The sequence below is a fragment of the Carettochelys insculpta genome, chromosome 2 (genome assembly GCF_033958435.1).
Source record: "Carettochelys insculpta isolate YL-2023 chromosome 2, ASM3395843v1, whole genome shotgun sequence".
Lineage (NCBI taxonomy): Eukaryota > Metazoa > Chordata > Testudines > Carettochelyidae > Carettochelys > Carettochelys insculpta.
In genome coordinates, this window is record NC_134138.1 from 153536291 (window position 1) to 153554584 (window position 18294).

Consider the following 18294-nt stretch of genomic DNA (forward strand, 5'->3'; position numbering starts at 1 on the left):
GCTCAGTGTCTTGTTCATCCAGTGTAGGGAAGGACATGAATACTGCTCTGAACCATGCCTGTATGGTTCTCATTTGTAAATGTGCATGTGGCACCACCAATATCACTGCTGCCATGTGACCACAGAGGCATAGGCATTGCCTGGCAGGTACAGTCGGTGAAAGAGGCAGACCAGTGACAAGGTCTTGAATTGTCTTCAACTTGTGTGGTAGAAGCAAGGCTGTAGCAGTCTTGCAGTCTAGGAGTGCCCCTATGAATACGAGTCTTGTGGGCGTTGTAAGGGTGAACTTTTGAAGGTTTATGCACAGGCTGAGGTTGGAGAAAAGAGTCCTGGTAAATGACACTGTTTGCTCCTTCTGCAATTGGGATGAACCCTTTATCAGGCAATCATCTAGATAGGGAAAGATGGCTACTCCCTTTGTTCTCAGGAATGCAGTGACCACTGCCAGGACCTTTGAAAAGACCCTCACTGCTGAACATAGGCTGAAGGGGAGCACCCTGAATTGATAATAATTTGTTATGGTGAATCTGAGGAACCTCCTGTGTGCTGGTTGAATGGATATATGGAAATGTGCAACTTGCAGGTCGAGAGTGGATAGCCAGTCCCCTCTTTGCAGAGCGGGGATAATCGAAGCTAGCATTACCATCTTGAATTTTTGACAGATAATATGCCGTTTCAGGTACCTGAGTTCTCATATGGGCTCCAGCCCCGTAATTTCTTTTCTGTGAGAAAGTATCTTGAATAAAGTCCCATTCTCCTGTTCTTGGTGCCTACTTCTTCTGTGGCTCCCAACCAAAGTGCACCTCTTACATGATCACCAACTCGCAAGAGGAGTCCCTAAAAAGGGACAAGGAAGGGGAATGGGGTTGGAGCTTGGAGGTAAATGGGATCACATAGCCTGTTTGCACAATCTCCAGGACCCATTGGTCATTTGTGATGGTTCGCCATGCAGAGTAGAATGCTGCTAGCCTCAAGCCAAAGATGGTGTGTGGCTTTATCTGGGGCCAGCGATTTAAGGGGGCTGTCCAACTCTCAACCAAAACTTCAAAATGACTGGCTTGATGGGGCCTGGTGAGCCAGGGACTGGGTTGAAGATTGCCTCCTCCTAGGCTGCTTCTGGCGTCGCCGATTATCAAACTGCCTGTTATTAAAGGCCGGTAGCTTATATCTGTAGTTGGACTGTCTGTTTTGAGGGTGCTCTGAAGTGGTTGAATGAAAGCCAAGAGTACACAAGGTTACCCTTGATTCTTTGATGGGAGTGCAAAGTCTCATTAGTACTCTCGGCAAAGAGTAGAGACATCTCAAAGGGCAGGACTTCCACCGTGGCCTGAACCTCTTTGGGAAACTTGGACAGTTGTAGTCAGGACATTTGCCTCATGATTACTGCAAAGGCTAGGGACCTGGCCACAGTACCTGCTGAGTCTAATGCAGATTGCAGGGCTGTTTTCGCGATCAGGGAGCCTTTGCTCATGAGTGCATTGTATTGCTCTGCTTTGTCATCAGGAACTGCATCAGAGGAGGTACTGAGCTGGTCAAAAACATGATGAGTGTATTTGGCTAGCAGGGCTATATAATTGGCAATTTGAAACTGTAGGCTGGCTGAGGAGTTTGCTTTCTTCTCCATCGTGTTGAGCCTTTTCCAGTCTTTGTCCCCAGGGTTGATCCTGTAATTGTTTTGCTTTCCCCTCTGATTTACTGCATCCACTATCAATGACTTGCAGTGTGGGTGAGAGAACAGGAATTCTGCAGCCGAGGGTGCAATGAAGTATTTGTGCTCTAGCCTCTTCGAAGTGGGCAGGAAGGAGGCTGGGGCATTCCAGAGGACTTTGGCTGGATCTAGCAGATCCTCATTAATTGGTATTGCCAATCTGTTATGTGCAGATGTCTGTTTGTCAATTTGTGTTTGAAGTCCCCTAATGTTGAAAAGGATATTTTGAGTCTGTCTGTGACTCTTCGAAAGAGGTCCTGAAAGGACTGGGAGTTGTCAGCTGAGGTGGCAGGTTGCACCACTGAAGCAGTTGAAGATGGAGAGAACAGGTGTGAAAGAAGGGGAGAGGGCGAGCAATCCTCCCATCTTAAATGTGAGGCACATTCTGCAATATCAGATAGCCTTGACTTGGTAGATGAATGCTTGCTAGTCTGCCCCTCGGCACCAGGTATCGTTGTGGCATGGGCTGTGGCAAAGGCTGTTGTCTGAATGTCACCCATGGTTCCCAATATAGCCAGTGGGTGGTATAGGTGGGGGTGCCAACTGGTGTTGCCAGTGTTGTGGCTGTGGTAGGTTAGGGTGCCTCCTTGTATTTTTCTGAGGAGGAATGTTCTCCTCCAAATCTGCGGAACTAGAAAATCTAGTTGCCGGGGTGTCAGGACAGGAGAGCCTATGGTTGTGTAAAGAGCTCTCACTTAGTAAAGGAGTGCCTGGAGCAGAGGTAATAAACAGCTCCTCCGTCGAAGTGTAAGGCAAGAATGGTGGGGGTGGGGAGCATGGCTACCAGAGCCCTGTGCACCATTGGTACCGAGAGGAAAGAAGCAGCAGTAGTGGCCAGCAGAGTTTTGGCACGCTTCTCCACTACCGGCTTCTCGGCGCTTCTCCCGGCACAGGCTGGAGAAGTGATAGTAGATGCCTGTGTGCTCTAGTCAACTACCGGCTCGGTATGCTGAGTTGAGGTGGAGGGCTTATCAAAGAGCCTCACCACTTTAGATAAGGAGGGTTCGGACCTCTCCTTCTTTCACCTCTTGGGTGAGGACACCTCAACTGTCCCCTTAACTGCAGGGAGGGAGGCAGCGCAGTGTTTCGAGGCAGTCCCTTGTGCTCTCTGGGACACAGAGCCCTACGAGGCCTGTAACCTCTTCTGGCCTCTGGGGGATTTCCCCTCTTTGTGTAGGGCTTGCCCATGGCAGATCCCTGTCAGTGCTCTTGACCCCCATGGGCTGCACCTCATGGGGGGCGTCTGTTTGCTCTGCAGAAGCCGAAGCCTGCTCCATCAGCCAGATGTGGAGCTGCTGCTCTCTGGCTCTGCAAGACCGTTTTGAAAGGCTCCTGCAGCGCTGACAACCTTCAGTTTTGTGCTGGTTTCCCAAACACTGGACACAGCAAGAACAGCCGTCTGACAGAGGGACTGAGATGCCAGAGGCGGGGCACTTTTTAAAGCCCAGGAAACCAGGCATGAGTGAGTGGCTGCCTGTGCTTTAAACTGGAGCCAGCAAACGGCTGGAGCTGCTTGAGAAGTTGTGTCAGCGGCTCTCCATGTTGTCAGTTTCTTTCCACCTCTTCTTTTTCTTGTTAGAGCTTTCAAAGTCAGTTTGATGTTTACAGAATCTGCTTAAAGACTTTTTCTTGCCTCTGTTTGACTGCCTGCCTGTTTGTTTTTCCGGTCTGAGGTGGCTGAGGGAGTGAGGGAAGTGCAACTGGAGCCCTCAGTGAGAAGAGAAGAACTGAGGTGACAGGTTGCCCTCGCAGGCACAAAAGAGGCTCTGTGCATGCACGGGCAGCTGGCTGAGGGGCACTGCTACAAAAAAGCTTCAACCCTTGAAGAACCGTACTTTCTGTAACCCCTATTTTAAGAACAGCGCACACACACACACACCACAATGCACTGCACATACTAAGGGGGAGTTGTCCAACATTTTGATGTCACATCTCATTTGATATTTACATATGAGTTATTCATAGTTTGGCTTTTAGATATTCACAAAAATATCAAAAATAATCAGGAGGGTTTTCTTGTTTTTGTTTTTACTTTGCAATTACAGCATCAGGAGCCACAAAGAAGTCCTTAAAGCGCCACATGTTGGCTCAGGAGTCGCAAGTTGCAGATCCCTGACCATGGTGCAAAACTAAGGTCATGCTTCCCAAACAAGGGTCACTTCATGTTAGGATTTACTGCTCTTCCCAGCTATCAAAATGAGGAACCTATATGTAACTCATAGAGGACCAAAAAGAAAAACAAATGCAATATAGTGGCCAACCTGATTTTCAGCAAGCAGGCAAGATAGCTCCTTTAACACGGGGAGCAGTAATGGAAAGGGCTGGGAACTAAAAGGTCCAAAAAGACATCACAGTTCACAGAGAATTCCATACAAACATCTACCAATAAAAAAGGGGGTTGATGTATGGACAAGAAAAGGCTCTTAAGATGGGGGGCCCTGTTCTCAGATATTAGAGGACTAGTCATACACAAAAAAACTTCAGTAGGAGTTATGTAAAAAAACTGTTATAGTAAACTCTTTTGTATCCAGCATTCTATTATCAGGAATTCTCAAATAACCAGCAATGTAACCCTAAGTAAATTTTAATTACATTTTCCATAAATACAGTCTAGTGGAAGTAAATACAAATAAATACATCAAATGCACTATAAGTTTACAGTGTGCAATACTACTGCTGTTGGTAAATAAAGTACTCCGCATACATTTTTGTCTGTTTCTTAATGTCTAATCTTGTTTTCTTTAGTGTTATGGATTGATAGGTATATCTCTCTATTATCCAGAATAGTTAAATGGACTCTGGCAACCTCCCGTTCCTGGGGCTGCTGGATATGAAAGAGTTTACTGTAGCTATCTTGCTGTAGAAAATACATGCCACAGTTCAAGAATAAAGCCTAGAGGGCATAATTTGCTATTTGCAAGACTGTCATTAGAACAGGTGTTCCACTCCAGTAGCTTACACGTCTATTTACATATTTATGTATTATGACTTTCCTAGTTTAAGATAATTGAACATTACTTTGTTTTAAGATTTTAATAGTAGACGTGAGAAAAATATATACATAGCCCCATAAATCATAGTAGCTTTACTGAGGGAGAATCAGGTGAGCTGACAGATTCACCAGTCCCTGACCAAGGTGGCAGGGGGGGCTCCACGCTCCCAGAAGAAGGGAGGCCTTGAGTAGAAGGGGCAGGACCAGGTTAGTCAGGCCTCCACAATGCTCAGATCCCACCTCCCCCACAAGCACCATACGGAGCAATTCGCCAGGCACTCTGCAGTGCACCATACAGGGCTCCAGCAATAAAGGGTCTGGGGCTGCAGTGGCTGCTGCTGCAGTAGCAACAGTGGCAGCAGCCAGGAGCCCCTGACCCCTTTGAATTGCTGTGCTCTGGGACAATTGCCCTCTTTGGCCCTGCCACTCAGCAGAACTCATAGTGTAATTACTGTTGTGTAGAAGCCAGAACTTTGATCTGTTCCCTAACCTTGTTTTCCCCACCCTTGCTGTGGCTTATTTATACCTGGCCCTGCAGATTTCCAAGACCAGCATCTGATGAACTGAGTCTGTGCTCACGAAAGCTCATGCTCAAAACTTTTCTGTTAGTCTATAAGGTGCCACAGGACCCTTCGTTGCTGACAGGGAGTGCATGAGTTAGAAGCAGCACCCTTTACTACCATGCCTGCCACCTCTCAATCCTCAGGGACTGTGTGAGCCACATGACATCACTGGGCCTTTGTTGCCCTGATCCTAATAGGCATCCTAACCAGAGAGGGAACCAATGACACTGCCACCTTGACTAGCTTCAGCTAAATCATGAACAACCACTAGAATGTGTAGATGAAGGTCTTGCTGCCGCCTCCTCCCTAGTGTGTCATTTTCCTTCTCACCTATTTTCTCTTTCCCTTTCTTCCCCCTTTTGCCCTCTATGTAGAGTTTGGCATAGCCACGCAAGACAACACCATCTTCTGCAACACTCAGGCTCACAATAAGAATAGTTAAAAACAAAACCTTAAGCAGCTGGAAACAACAAGTTTGTCAGGTTTCTGAGCGGCTAATAAGATTGGATGCTGTGCCTGGAAGTTCATCAACACTGCCAAAAAGATCCACAGTGGTTGTCAAGGCTGTTCCTCACAGTGGCACTTTAAGTGCCGAAGATGGGGACCCACAATAGACTTTAAAGTAGCCAATAAAGGCTTCTGCTAAAAAATCTTTCCAAAGCCACAGATTTCCTGACCTTGGATGAATGATACCACCACCACCCAAATGCAAAGCTCCCCTTTAAAAACCAGGAAGATGCACTTGGGCACTCCCAAGCTCTTTAATCTGCCCTCAGGAGAAAGTCTGAAAATAAACTGTAATTTCTATTAGCTGACAATTTCATCTCAGGCACACGTACACAGAACCTCTTGCCTTCAAGGACACAGGAGTCAGATCTATAAGATTCTACTATAAGGCACGGATGGGGAAAGTAAATTGAATCCCAGAAGACTGACTGCCAGCATGTCGATATACTGGTAAGTCTAGACAAGTCCCAAATGATTTATTTTCAGTTTAAAAAAACAGCCATGTGACTTTGTATTTAAATCACTAAAAATAATTTAAAGGCCTCAGTTGGCACATGATCATGGGTTTTGGGTATTTTGGTAGTTCTTAGTGGTGCCTAAATACAACCCAAATAACCTAAAATAGCCTTCTGCTAATAAACAAAATTAAACAAAAATTCCACCCCCTATCCCCCCCACTATTTTCTGTTTCCTAACACCTTTTACCAAATTGAATGCATGAACTAATACTGAGAAGACCTAGATTTTATTCCCATCTTTAATGTTTTCTGCAGGACCTTGCCTAAGTCACTTCACTTCTTTGAATCTCCATTTCTACATTTGTAAAACAGAGATAATAATAAATACTATTACCTAGTAACAGGGAAGTTGGAAGGTTAGTTCATTAATGTTTGTGAGATGCTTTCTGAGGCTCAGCTGGAAGGACATATAAGCTGCGTCTACACGTGCACGCTACTTCGAAGTAGCGGCACCAACTTCGAAATAGCGCCCGTCGCATCTACACGCGTCGGGCGCTATTTCGAAGTTAACTTCGACGTTAGGCGGCGAGACGTCGAAGTTGCTAACCTCATGAGGAGATAGGAATAGCGCCCTACTTCGACGTTCAACGTCGAAGTAGGGACCGTGTAGACGATCCGCGTCCCGCAAGGGCTCTATGGTCACCGTGGGCAGCAGCCCTTAGCCCAGGGCTTCTGGCTGCTTCTGCGGCAGCTGGGGATCTATGCTGCAGGCACAGGGTCTGCAACCAGTTGTCGGCTCTGTGTATCTTGTGTTGTTTAGTGCAACTGTGTCTGGGAGGGGCCCTTTAAGGGAGCGGCTGGCTGTTGAGTCCGCCCTGTGACCCTGTCTGCAGCTGTGCCTGGCATCCCTATTTCGATGTGTGCTACTTTGACGTGTAGACGTTCCCTCGCTGCGCCTATTTCGATGTTGGGCTGAGCAACGTCGAAGTTGAACATCGACGTTGCCGGCCCTGGAGGACGTGTAGACGTTATTCATCGAAATAGACTATTTCGATGTTGGCTGCACGTGTAGACGTAGCCATAGAAGTGCAAAATATTTTTTATTAGGGTATGTAATTGTATTCCACATTAATAAATATGCATGACTTCCTCCTTTATTTATAGTATGCAATAATACTACAAAATACACTATATTAAGGCAAAGAGATTTCATCGGTGTTTTTCTCAGTTCCAAAAGATTTGTGGATATCCTTATATTCCATAACATCAGCATGCTAGTCATATATCATGCTCTTTCCGTAATATCAGAATACACATTACAATGAAAGTGTCTGATATCATACTGTGGGAGGCAGGCAGAAATGAATTACAGCTGCTTGGTTCTTTTTTCTCTCAGATCCACAATAGGGAATGCTGTTAATCAAATGAAATTATTTTGCAAACTTTATTCCAAAAATTACAGAAAAAACTTCTTGTGCTTTTACCTTGGCCAATAATACTTCTTTCGTGACTGGATAAGCTATGTTAATGTGAAGAATCATTATCTAAAAAAAAAACAGTATGTGACAGATACAAAATATTAGTTACTTAGCAATATTAAGGTATACAGTAGGGTCTCAACATTTGCAAGGGTTTGGTGTTGCGAACCCTTGCGAATGTTGAATTTCGTGAATACGGGGAAGCTGCAGCCACCAGCGCTCCCCACCCAAGCCCCGGCTGCTGATGCTCCCCACCTGGGGCTTTGGATGCAGGCGCTTGTCACCCCGGAGCTGCAGGAAGTGGCAGCAACTGGTGCTCCCCGCTCTGGAGCCCCAGGCTCACGAATAATTGAATTCGTGAACCTGAAGTTCACGAATGTGGGAACCTTACTGCATAAAAATAAAGCCATAAAGATGAATTATGTAACTACAGCATTATTTAAATATGGTGAACTAAATTCAGCCCTAGGGAATGTATGTAGAGGAAAATTTGTTCCAGTACATTTTAGCAAGTTTTACCGTTCCTGTAATTATGTTTCAAATTTTTTTAGACCACCTACCAAATAATTTGCATATTTCATAGGAGGTTCCAGCCAGCATTTTATTAAAATGATTGTTAGCATCCAGTTCTTTTCAATCTCTGAAGCTTTTGCACAAAGTACTTGACAGACTTATGTACACCCCAGCAAACTACAACTATTCAGTATTTCAGGAACCATATGAGAAGTTCCCTAAGCGTGTTCTTGGGAATCAGAATAGTTTGGGTTTTTTTTAAACAAAATGCGTCTAGAGAATGTGTACTGTATACTTCACAGAAAAATGTTCTTTGCACAAGGCAATCAGGCCCTCCTCCTGCACTTCAGCTAATCATCAGAAATAGAACCTAAAGCTCTCTTATTGCTACAATAAGTAATCTAATGCAGTGCTTCTTCAACAATGTTTCACAGAACACAGGTGTTCCATGAACAACTTACAGGTATGCCGCAAGCATCTGACACTTTTTTGGTATCATACACTGATGGTATATATTTTCTGTTATTGAAACCAGATACAATGTTACCTCTTCATTGCTATGATACCTGACTAAATTACTTTATTTAGTTTTTGCTGTATATGTTACTGTTTGTGGGTTTGTTCATTGGTTTTTTTTTTGTTTGTTTGTTTGGTTTTTTTTGGTGTGAAAACATTTTTTGAAGAAAACTTTCCTAGGTGTTCCACATAAAAAATACTACTGTTTGGTGTTCTGGGGCATCTCAAAAAGTTTAAGAAACAATGATGTAATGCAACACTGATGTAAGTGAGAAAAAAGATTTAAAAGAAAAGTATTCCACTAACTAAAAGAAATATTCAAATGTTTCTTCCAGTTTTCCATGTTAGGAAGTTTCATTTTTATTTTAAATCAAGACCTATAGTTTTTTTGGTATTAAGCAGAATAAATCATAGAATCATAGAAGAGTAGGACTGGAAGGGACCTCGAGAGGCCATCGAGTCCAGCCCCCTGCCCTCATGGCAGGACCAAGCACTTTCTAGACCATCCCTGAAAGCCATCTATCTAACTTCTTCTTAAATATCTCCAGTGATGGAGATTCTACCACCTCCCTTGGCAATTCGTTCCAGTGTTTGATCACCCTGACAGTTAGGAACTTTCTCCTAATGTCCAACCTGAACCTCCCCTGCTGCAATTTAAGTCCATTGCCTCTTGTTCTATCCTCAGAGGCAAGGAAGAACAAGTTCCCTCCCTCTGCCTTATGACACCCTTTTAGATACCTGAAAACTGCTATCGTGTCCCCCCTCAATCTTCTCTTTTCCAAACTAAACAAGCCCATTTCTTTCAGCCTTTCTTCATAGGTCATGTTCTCTAAACCTTTGATCATTCTCGTTGCTCTCCTCTGGACCCTCTCCAATTTCTCCACATCCTTCCTGAACTGCGGTGCCCAGAACTGGATACAATACTCCAGCTGAGGCCTAACCAGTGTAGAGTAGAGTGGGAGAATGACTTCTCGTGTTTTGCTCACAACACACCTGTTAATGCATCCTAGAATCACGTTTGCTTTTTTTTGCAACAGCATCACACTGTTGACTCATATTTAGCTTGTGGTCCTCTATACCCCCTAGATCCCTTTCTGCTGTACTCATTCCTAGGCAGTCCTTTCCCATTCTGTATGTGTGACACTGATTGTTCCTTCCTAAGTGGAGCACTTTGCATTTGTCCTTATTAAACTTCATCCTGTTTACCTCAGCCCATTTCTCCAATTTATCCAGATCCTTTTGAATTATGACCCTATCCTCCAAAGAAGTTGCAACCCCTCCCAGCTTGGTATCATCTGCAAACTTAATAAGTGTACTTTCTATGTCAATATCTAAATCATTAATGAAGATATTGAACAGAACCGGTCCTAAAACAGACCCCTGCAGAACCCCACTAGTTATACTTTTCCAGAAGGATTGAAAACCATTAATAACTACTCTCTGGGTATGGTTATCCAGCCAGTTGTTCACCCACCCTATAGTAGCCCCATCTAAGTTGTATTTAATATCCCATATGAGAAAATATCACACATTCAGGCTGTGTCTACACTAGTATTCCTCTTTCGAAAGAGGTATGCAAATGAGGGAAACAGAACATGCAAATGAGGCACATATTTACATATCAGACACTTCATTTGCATATTCTTCTTTCAAAAGAAGAAAAGCAGTGTAGACGTGACTCTTTTGCAAGTAAACCCCATCTTCGAAAGAACCCTTCTTCCTAAAAATAATAGGAAGAAGGGTTCTTTTGAAGATGGAAATTGATCTCGAAAGAGCCATGCCTACACTATTTTTCTTCTTTCAAAAGTGCAAATGAAGTGCCAAATATGTAAATCTGCACCTCATTTGCATTTTCAATTTCCTTCATTTGCATGCCTCTTTCAAAAGAGAAATGCTAGTGTAGATTCAGCCTCTGTTCCAGAAAGTACAGAAAAGAAACCCAAGACACGTAAAATAAAACCCTTGGTCCTAGAAGACACAACTGTAAGGAAACCACTGTTGGGGCTGCAAAAGATTACAAATGGCAAATTCTGATTGAGAGAGGCTTAAAAGGACATCAAGGCCTGGGTGCTCAGCCCACGGTTATTCATGATGAAGGCCACATTCTGTGGTCCTTAAATCAAGCAAAACTCTACTGCAAGCAAGAGATACTTTGTTTCAAAAAGGACTGCAGAATCTAGCCCCAAGATGAGAAGCAGGGGAAATAGACAGAAAACCAAATATCGAAGCAACAAGATAGCAATGCTCAAAGTTCTGATGGAACGGTAAGAAGACAACCCCAGATAAAAGTGGGTCTTGCTGTTACATTCACCATCGGAAAATTATTTCATGTAAAATATTCAGGTATTTTGCTGTCAGATTGGTCACGTACACAGGTATAGACACAGATACAGTCAACTGCATTATGAATTTAGGACTAAATACTGCCTTCAATGTAAGGGTACAGCTCATATTGAGGAAGTCAATTGGAGCCATGAATATGCACTGTAGGAAAATATGCAGCTCTTTTCTTGGGATTAGGCATAGTGATAACGATGTCATTATGATACAACAGAATCAAGGGATGAAATTTCCCCCAGCAGTTTAAGAACCATGAAAGAATACAGCAGAAATACACCATTTCCAGTTTGTGAAGAATGTCATGCAGTGGGGACTTTAAATGCACTGGGCTGACCAGGACAAATGTAGTCAGTGGGAAATCTTCTTTCACCTTCACTGCATCAGGCCTTATGTTAGATGGAGACGGGTTCCACACCAATTCCATGCTGGCAAATATGTAAAAGGACTTTGGATGCATGGAAGATTCAGTGAGCAAAAAACCCTTAAATGAAGAGTGCACAGGAGTTGACCAAGAACAGACCTAATCTCGAGCCACTTTATGCCATGCACATGGTTCTTGTCTGGCCTGCTCAGGGGATTAACACTGTCATTCCTATAATAGCATCCCAATATTTACTCTGAACATGAACTGATCCATCCCTCCCTCTTTCGGAGGCTTCTCGTATGTCAAACAGAAGGCTGACAGAATAGAAGGTTACAGCATCTGGCACAAGCGGATCTTCAGGACAGAAGACACCATCCAGTACTCTGGGTCTTCTATGACAGAAAAGAATGGAATCACTCAAATTCAACTCCATCTATGCTTGCCAGGGTCCACAAGGATGCCAACAAAACCTTACGATTATTGGTATCAAGGTAGCTAATTGCTCTGAAAGTGCTGCAAGGACACTTAGTTTTTATCCAGGGCCAGGTGATCCTCAACCAATAATAGCAGGCCTTTTTCTGAGCCACTCAGGTCTCAAAGTCAGATTAAATGATGCCCTAGAAACATGAGGACACTGGTAACTTCCAAAGCTACTTCACTATTACATTCTTAGTGTCCCAGAATACAGCAAGCCTAATTATATGGAGAGGATAGTGAATTGTGTTAAGTGTGGCAAACCATTCTCTGCTAGCCATGGGTAGCACATGCTTGGGGGTGGAATGGCTCAGTGGTTTGAGCATTAGCCTGCAAAACCCAGGGCTGTGACTTCAATCCTTGAAGAGGTCATTTAGGGGTCTGGGGCAGATGTTTAAAAAAAAAAAACTGTCAGGGATTGTGCTTTGTCCTACTGAGAGGGCAGGGGACTGGACTCAATGACCACCTGCAGTTCCTTCCAGTTCTATAAGATGCATGTCTATCTCCAAAGAGTCAGCATGGCTCTGCCACATACCTTGCTTCCCCTGGGTGATGTGCATCCTGGTACCACCCCTTGCCCTGTTCCTAGACTTTTCAGACTCTGCTCATGCCCTGGTGTAAAAGAGAAGGAAATGGGGAAGGGATTTGGGCCTGAGCCCCACTATTCTCAACCCTGTGCATGAACTCTTCTCTTCTTCCTCACTCCACCCAGTATGCATGAAGCAAGAGGTTTTGTTAGGTTCCTCACAGTCTTAATTGGCTACAGGTGCTTCAATTAACTTGTAGTCATCTTCCCTAGACTACAGAGCACCATGCCTTAATTAGCCTAGGTTTATGCATCTACCCTCTTCTTGGGCATCACCCAAGAATAGGCTTCTTGAATTTCCCTCCCACTCTAATGGTGAACAGAAAGATGGAAATTAAACAAAATCTTATTGTAGATCATACATTTCCTTAGCCTCTACCAAAGTTTCAGGAAGTTATTCTGAAGCTTATGAAAGAATGATCAGCATTCTGTTCTGAATCCTATCACAGAGATATTTCCTTTTTTGCAAAGGAAAAAGGAAAAACCACCCACCCAGTACCACTAATCAAAACTTTTCATACCTATATTTATCCTTTTCCTGGGGGGAAGAAAGGAATATGAATCATACCAAATTATTTCCTCTGCTCCAGTTTAAACCTACAATGCTTCCTCACACCCAGAATGGTACTTCACACCTAAAAGTGCCATCAGTGGAAACAATGTCAATGGAAGTGATACAGCTGTCTTAGGTAAGCTAACTGGAAAAAACAATGATATAACACTGAGATGTATGTATTAACCAGTTCTCAATGACCAATGTCTCAAACTTTTAGGAGTGTTACCCATTTTAATAACAGAAAATGGCTGCCTCAGGATTCTGACTGCATTAAATGGTATGCTCAGTCCAATGATTGTTTCACTTCTTTAGCACCCTTCCCCAAGAATCAGAAATATTTATCTGGTAAATAAATGCCTGAGCCTTAGAATACAACTGTGAGATAAATACAATTATGTTCATTTTACAAATGTTGAAATTGGAAGACATGGAACTATTAAACAGATACTCCTAAGTGACACACAAAGTCTGTGACAGACCTAGGAATGAAATTCTGGAGTCATCAGTCATAGTTTTCAGCTGTTTGAGATACCTGTGGCTAAATCTGGTGATAATTCTGCATCCAGTCCATTTCTGCAAACTACCTATTCCTACAGGAGTTGCTTAGTGAATGCTTGAACTAAAAATGGTAAAAAGTGTGAATTAAAGATAAAGGGTTTAAAATTTAAAAATAGGACAGCATAAAAAGTGACACTCTGCAGCAATTTTTGCAGTCACTGACACTCTAGAAAGAACAAATTTTAAATGAGACAGCCTACTAAACTGACAATGTAGGCAGCACTTGTGATAACTATGCCAAAGTTGACTGTGTAGATAATTTTGGTACTGCACTCACCAATATATTTCAAAAATGCACTATCAGTAGTAGTAGCATCCTTCAGTCTACATAGACTATGGATCGCACCCTTTGTAGTTCCATTTGGGATCATCATTTGCAGCGTCAACTGTGACTGTGAAGGCCCACACGAGAGTGACAGTCCTTGCTACATCTGTTGCATGGGTAATGGGTGTCTGGCAGGTCCAGTTACTGTGCTTTCTGTGGGCTCGCTTCTCCTCTGCTGCTAGCTGTCTGATCCTCATCTCGCCCTTCTGAAGGCCCTTGTGTAGTTCCTGACTCCATCTGCTGCGATCATCTGCCAGCTCCTCCCAACTGTCCGGCTCGATGTCTACCTCCCTGAGGTCCCTCTTGCAAACATCTTTGTAGCGCAACTGGGGGCATCTGGGAGGTCTTTTGCCAGAGGCTACCTCGCCATACAAGACGTCTTTTGGGATCCTTCCATCATTCATCCTGTGGACGTGGCCAAGCCAGCGGAGCCGACACTGCCTGAGGAGGGTGTGCATGGTTGGGATTCCAGTTTGCTCCAGGACGGAGGTGTTGGACACTCTGTTCTTCCACGATATTCCAAGGATGCGCCTGAGGCAGTGCAAGTGGAAGACGATCAGCCTCTTTTCCTGGCAGGCGTACAGGGTCCAAGACTCGCTGCCATAAAGGAGGGTGCCGAGGATACAGGCTCTGTAGACTTGCATTTTGGTGTGGGTGTACAACTTGATGTTATTCCACACTCTCTCGCTGAGTCTGGACAGAGTTGTGGCTGCTTTTCCAATCCTCCTATTTAGCTCAGACTCCGATGACAGGGTGTCAGTGATGGTGGACCCGAGGTAAACGAATAGTTGTCAATGCTGATTGATAGAGGGTCAGCAACGTCCTGAGCAAGGACATTTGTCTTCTTTAGGCTGATGGAAAGCCCGAAGTCCTCGCATACTTTGCAGAACCGATCCAGCAGTTTCTGAAGCTGGTCTTCTGTGTGTGACAATACAGCAGCGTCACCTGCGAACAGCAAATCTCTGATGAGGACTTCCCGCACCTTGGATTTAGCTTTCAGCCTTGCAGGATTAAACAGTTTCCCATCAGATCTTGTGTGCAAAAAGATGCCCTCTGTTGAAGATCATCATCATCATCATCATCCTAATTATTTGCATCCTATACCAGAAAAATTGCAACACCTATTTTTATTCAGGAGCCCTTTTTTTTAAGTTTGCAATTGATCGAATTTTTCTCTTTCTAAATCAGGGCTTTTTAATTGATGAATAAGTTTGAGAAGCTCTTCTCTGGTAAATTAGTATTACTTCAGTAAAAAATAAAACCTTTCCCAACCACAGGCAGTGTGGCCTCAATCCTTGCGGAGAATGAGACAAAGTCCCATGCCTAAACAGATACTTACTGGTCCCACATATGTGCAGAAGTCTGCCTATAAATTACTTTAAGGGATCATGACCTGAAGGCTCTGATCCTACATGTGCCTTGAACTAGATAAATATTTCTAAGGATCAGGTCCCAAGAGACTAAAGGATCTTATATTATCATTTAACAGAAAATACCAATTGACTGTTTCTCAGTAATCCCATCCCTCACACTGACAGTTATTATCGTAGTATATATTTTATCTCTTGTTTGAAAGGGAGGTGAACAGTTCTTTCTTGCATCAGTAAAACATTACCAAAATGTCAGACTGACAATGTAGAATAGAGGAAAGAAAGCTGGAACTTAATACAGACAACTCCTTAACATGGAGAACTAATCACTCTTCTACTTTTGCTTCTGCCCTGACAGATGTTTACATATTCCATATGAAAAATATTGACGTTTGATCAGATCACGTGGGGCTAGAAAAACCTTTGGGAAGATAAGGGCCCCAGCCCCTTTTACATCCTAACACAAGCTGTTCACTGATGAATATGCAAATCTGAGGTCCACAGAAGTTCTTAGTTTTCATCATTAACTGCCAAACAACTTATACAACATTAATAAGTCTGCATGCGTGTGCACAAACATGTGCATGAATGTATATACACACATTAACACAGCAAGAAAGAGGAAAAACTCAGTGTGGTTTGAATGGTGAGGTTGATTTTACTTTCCTGACTTCATGGGAGTTGATCCTGAAATGTAGCAGTGTGAGGTCAAGATAAGGTTTATTGGGTAGAGTCTATATTTGAATTCAGGCAGACAATATTGTGTTTATAGTATTTTTTTCCACCCTTATAATCAAGTTTAAGGGATTTAAGTAATTCACTTCATGTCACTTCCATTATCATGAAATGGTTCAAAAAAGTGATATAATAGAATGGACACATAAAAATGTTAAAAATATCAATTGAAAAAATTAAATTTAAAAATCAGAAATCAGTACACAATTAAAAAGTTTAAATAAACATTTAAATAAAAATTGTATCACAAATGAAAAATAATTTTCAACTGCAAGTGAAAATAAACAAGTAATTAGAGTACTGTCTTTAAAATGTTATCAAAATTCTGCTGCAGTGCAAATTCGATGTCCAATATAAAACTGGGTAAGAAGACTCTATTGTCTTGGTGGTAAGTCAAATTTGGGTTGATGCTGACAGGAGTCAAAAAAACAAACAAACACTTATTTGTTACTTTTTCTGTGGAGCATGAAGTTTCTACCATAAATCCTTCACCCAGTAATCTTATGCACAGTGAGTGCCATAAAGGCAGATGACCATGTAGAGGATTAAGAAAGGCTTTAGTTAACAGCACCTGCGATATACCATGCAATGTCATCACATGCTTTGCTTCACTTTCTACTTTGCAAACACTGGGTGGAGCAATATTGCAGAGAATCAGCACCCATGGTAGACGAGTAGATTTAAGAGTGCCTGAAATAATACACATGGTGGAATTAAACTGTATGTCAATCATCCTTGCATGAAACAAAACAGCAGTCATGCAGTACTTTAAAGACTAACAAAATGATTTATTAGGTGATGAGCTTTCGTGGGACAGACCCACTTCTTCAGATCTATAGAATTTCCAGTACAGACCCAGTTATATAGCACAGAGGTCCAAAAAAAAATTGCAATAAAAAGTGACAAATCAAATATATAGAATTTAAGGAAGTGGGTGGGGGGTGAGATAATTATGAACAACAAAGGAAGGGAAGCAGTCCTTGTAATGCATGAGATAATTACTGACTTTGTTCATACCAAGTGTTAATGTGTCAAAGTTGAGTATGAACACCAGTTCACAAACCTTCCTATGTAATCTGCTTTTAAAGTCTTTTTGTTGTAGGACACATATGCTCAGGTCTTTAACAGAATGGACCACTCCATTGAAACACTCTCTGACAGGCTTTTGTGTACCGAGATTCCTAATGTCTGCTCTGTGTCCATTCATTCTTTGGTGAGGTGTTTGCCAGGTTTGTCTGGTGTACATTGTAGAGGGGCATTGCTGGCACGTGATGGCATATATAATATTGGTTGAGGTACAAGAGAATGAGCCCTGATCTTGTAATTAATGTTGTTAGGTCCAGTGATGGTATCTCCAGAATAAATATGTGGACAAAGTTGGCAACGGGGTTTGTTGCGAGGAAAAATTCCAGGATTAGTATTGCTGTGGTGTAGTCTGTGATTGCTAGTGAGAATTCTTCTTAGGTTAGGAGATTGTCTATAGGAGAAAATGGGCATGTCACCTAGGGTCTTCCAGGGTGTAGCATCATGATCTAGAATAGGTTGTAGGTTTTTAATGACGTGTTGCAGTGGCTTGAGCTGGGGGCTATAGGTAATGACAATTGGTGGTCTGTTATTGATCTTCTTGGGCCTATTTTGAAGCAGCTGGTTTATGGGTATTTTTCTGGGCCTGTCAATTTTTTTTTAACTTCTCCTTGTGGGTAATTAAGTTTTACGAATGCTTGGTAGAGATCTTGAAGTTTTCGGTCTTTGTCAGTAGGATCAGAGCAGATGCAATTGTATGTAAGTGCTTGACTATGAATGATGGATGGCATGGTACGTGCTGGATGAAAGCTGGAGGCATGTAGGTAAGTGTAGCAGTCAGAGGGTTTCCGTTAGAGACTGGTGTCGATGTTGCCATCAGTGATCTGTGGTGTCCAGGAAATGTCTCTCTTGTGTGGAATAATTGAGGCTGATATTGATGCCGGGGTGCAGGTTGCTAAAATCTCAGTGGAATTCTTCCAGAGTCTCTTTACCATTGGTCCAAATGATAAAGATGTCAGCAAGGCAAATGAGAGCAGCCATAGGCTCATCTAATTTAGAGCAGCTTCCCAAGAGCTGCCAATGGAGCAGCATGGAGTCTTCATTGTGCTTGGAACTTTCAAGTCCAAGACTGTCCCCCACTATGCCCCATGCCAATGCTTGCACAAGAGTAGCAACTCTTTATAACCACCCCAAACCAATGCCTCTGCTGCAGAAACTCTGCTCCTGA

The 18294-nt window shown here is 43.0% G+C and overlaps 1 protein-coding gene across 1 annotated transcript in view; it reads right to left on the reverse strand.

Annotated features, from left to right (window-relative positions):
• The window catches only part of ADCY2 (adenylate cyclase 2), a 440039-nt gene that overhangs the window by 352312 nt on the left and 69433 nt on the right, over positions 1-18294 (reverse strand). The window lies entirely within an intron of this gene.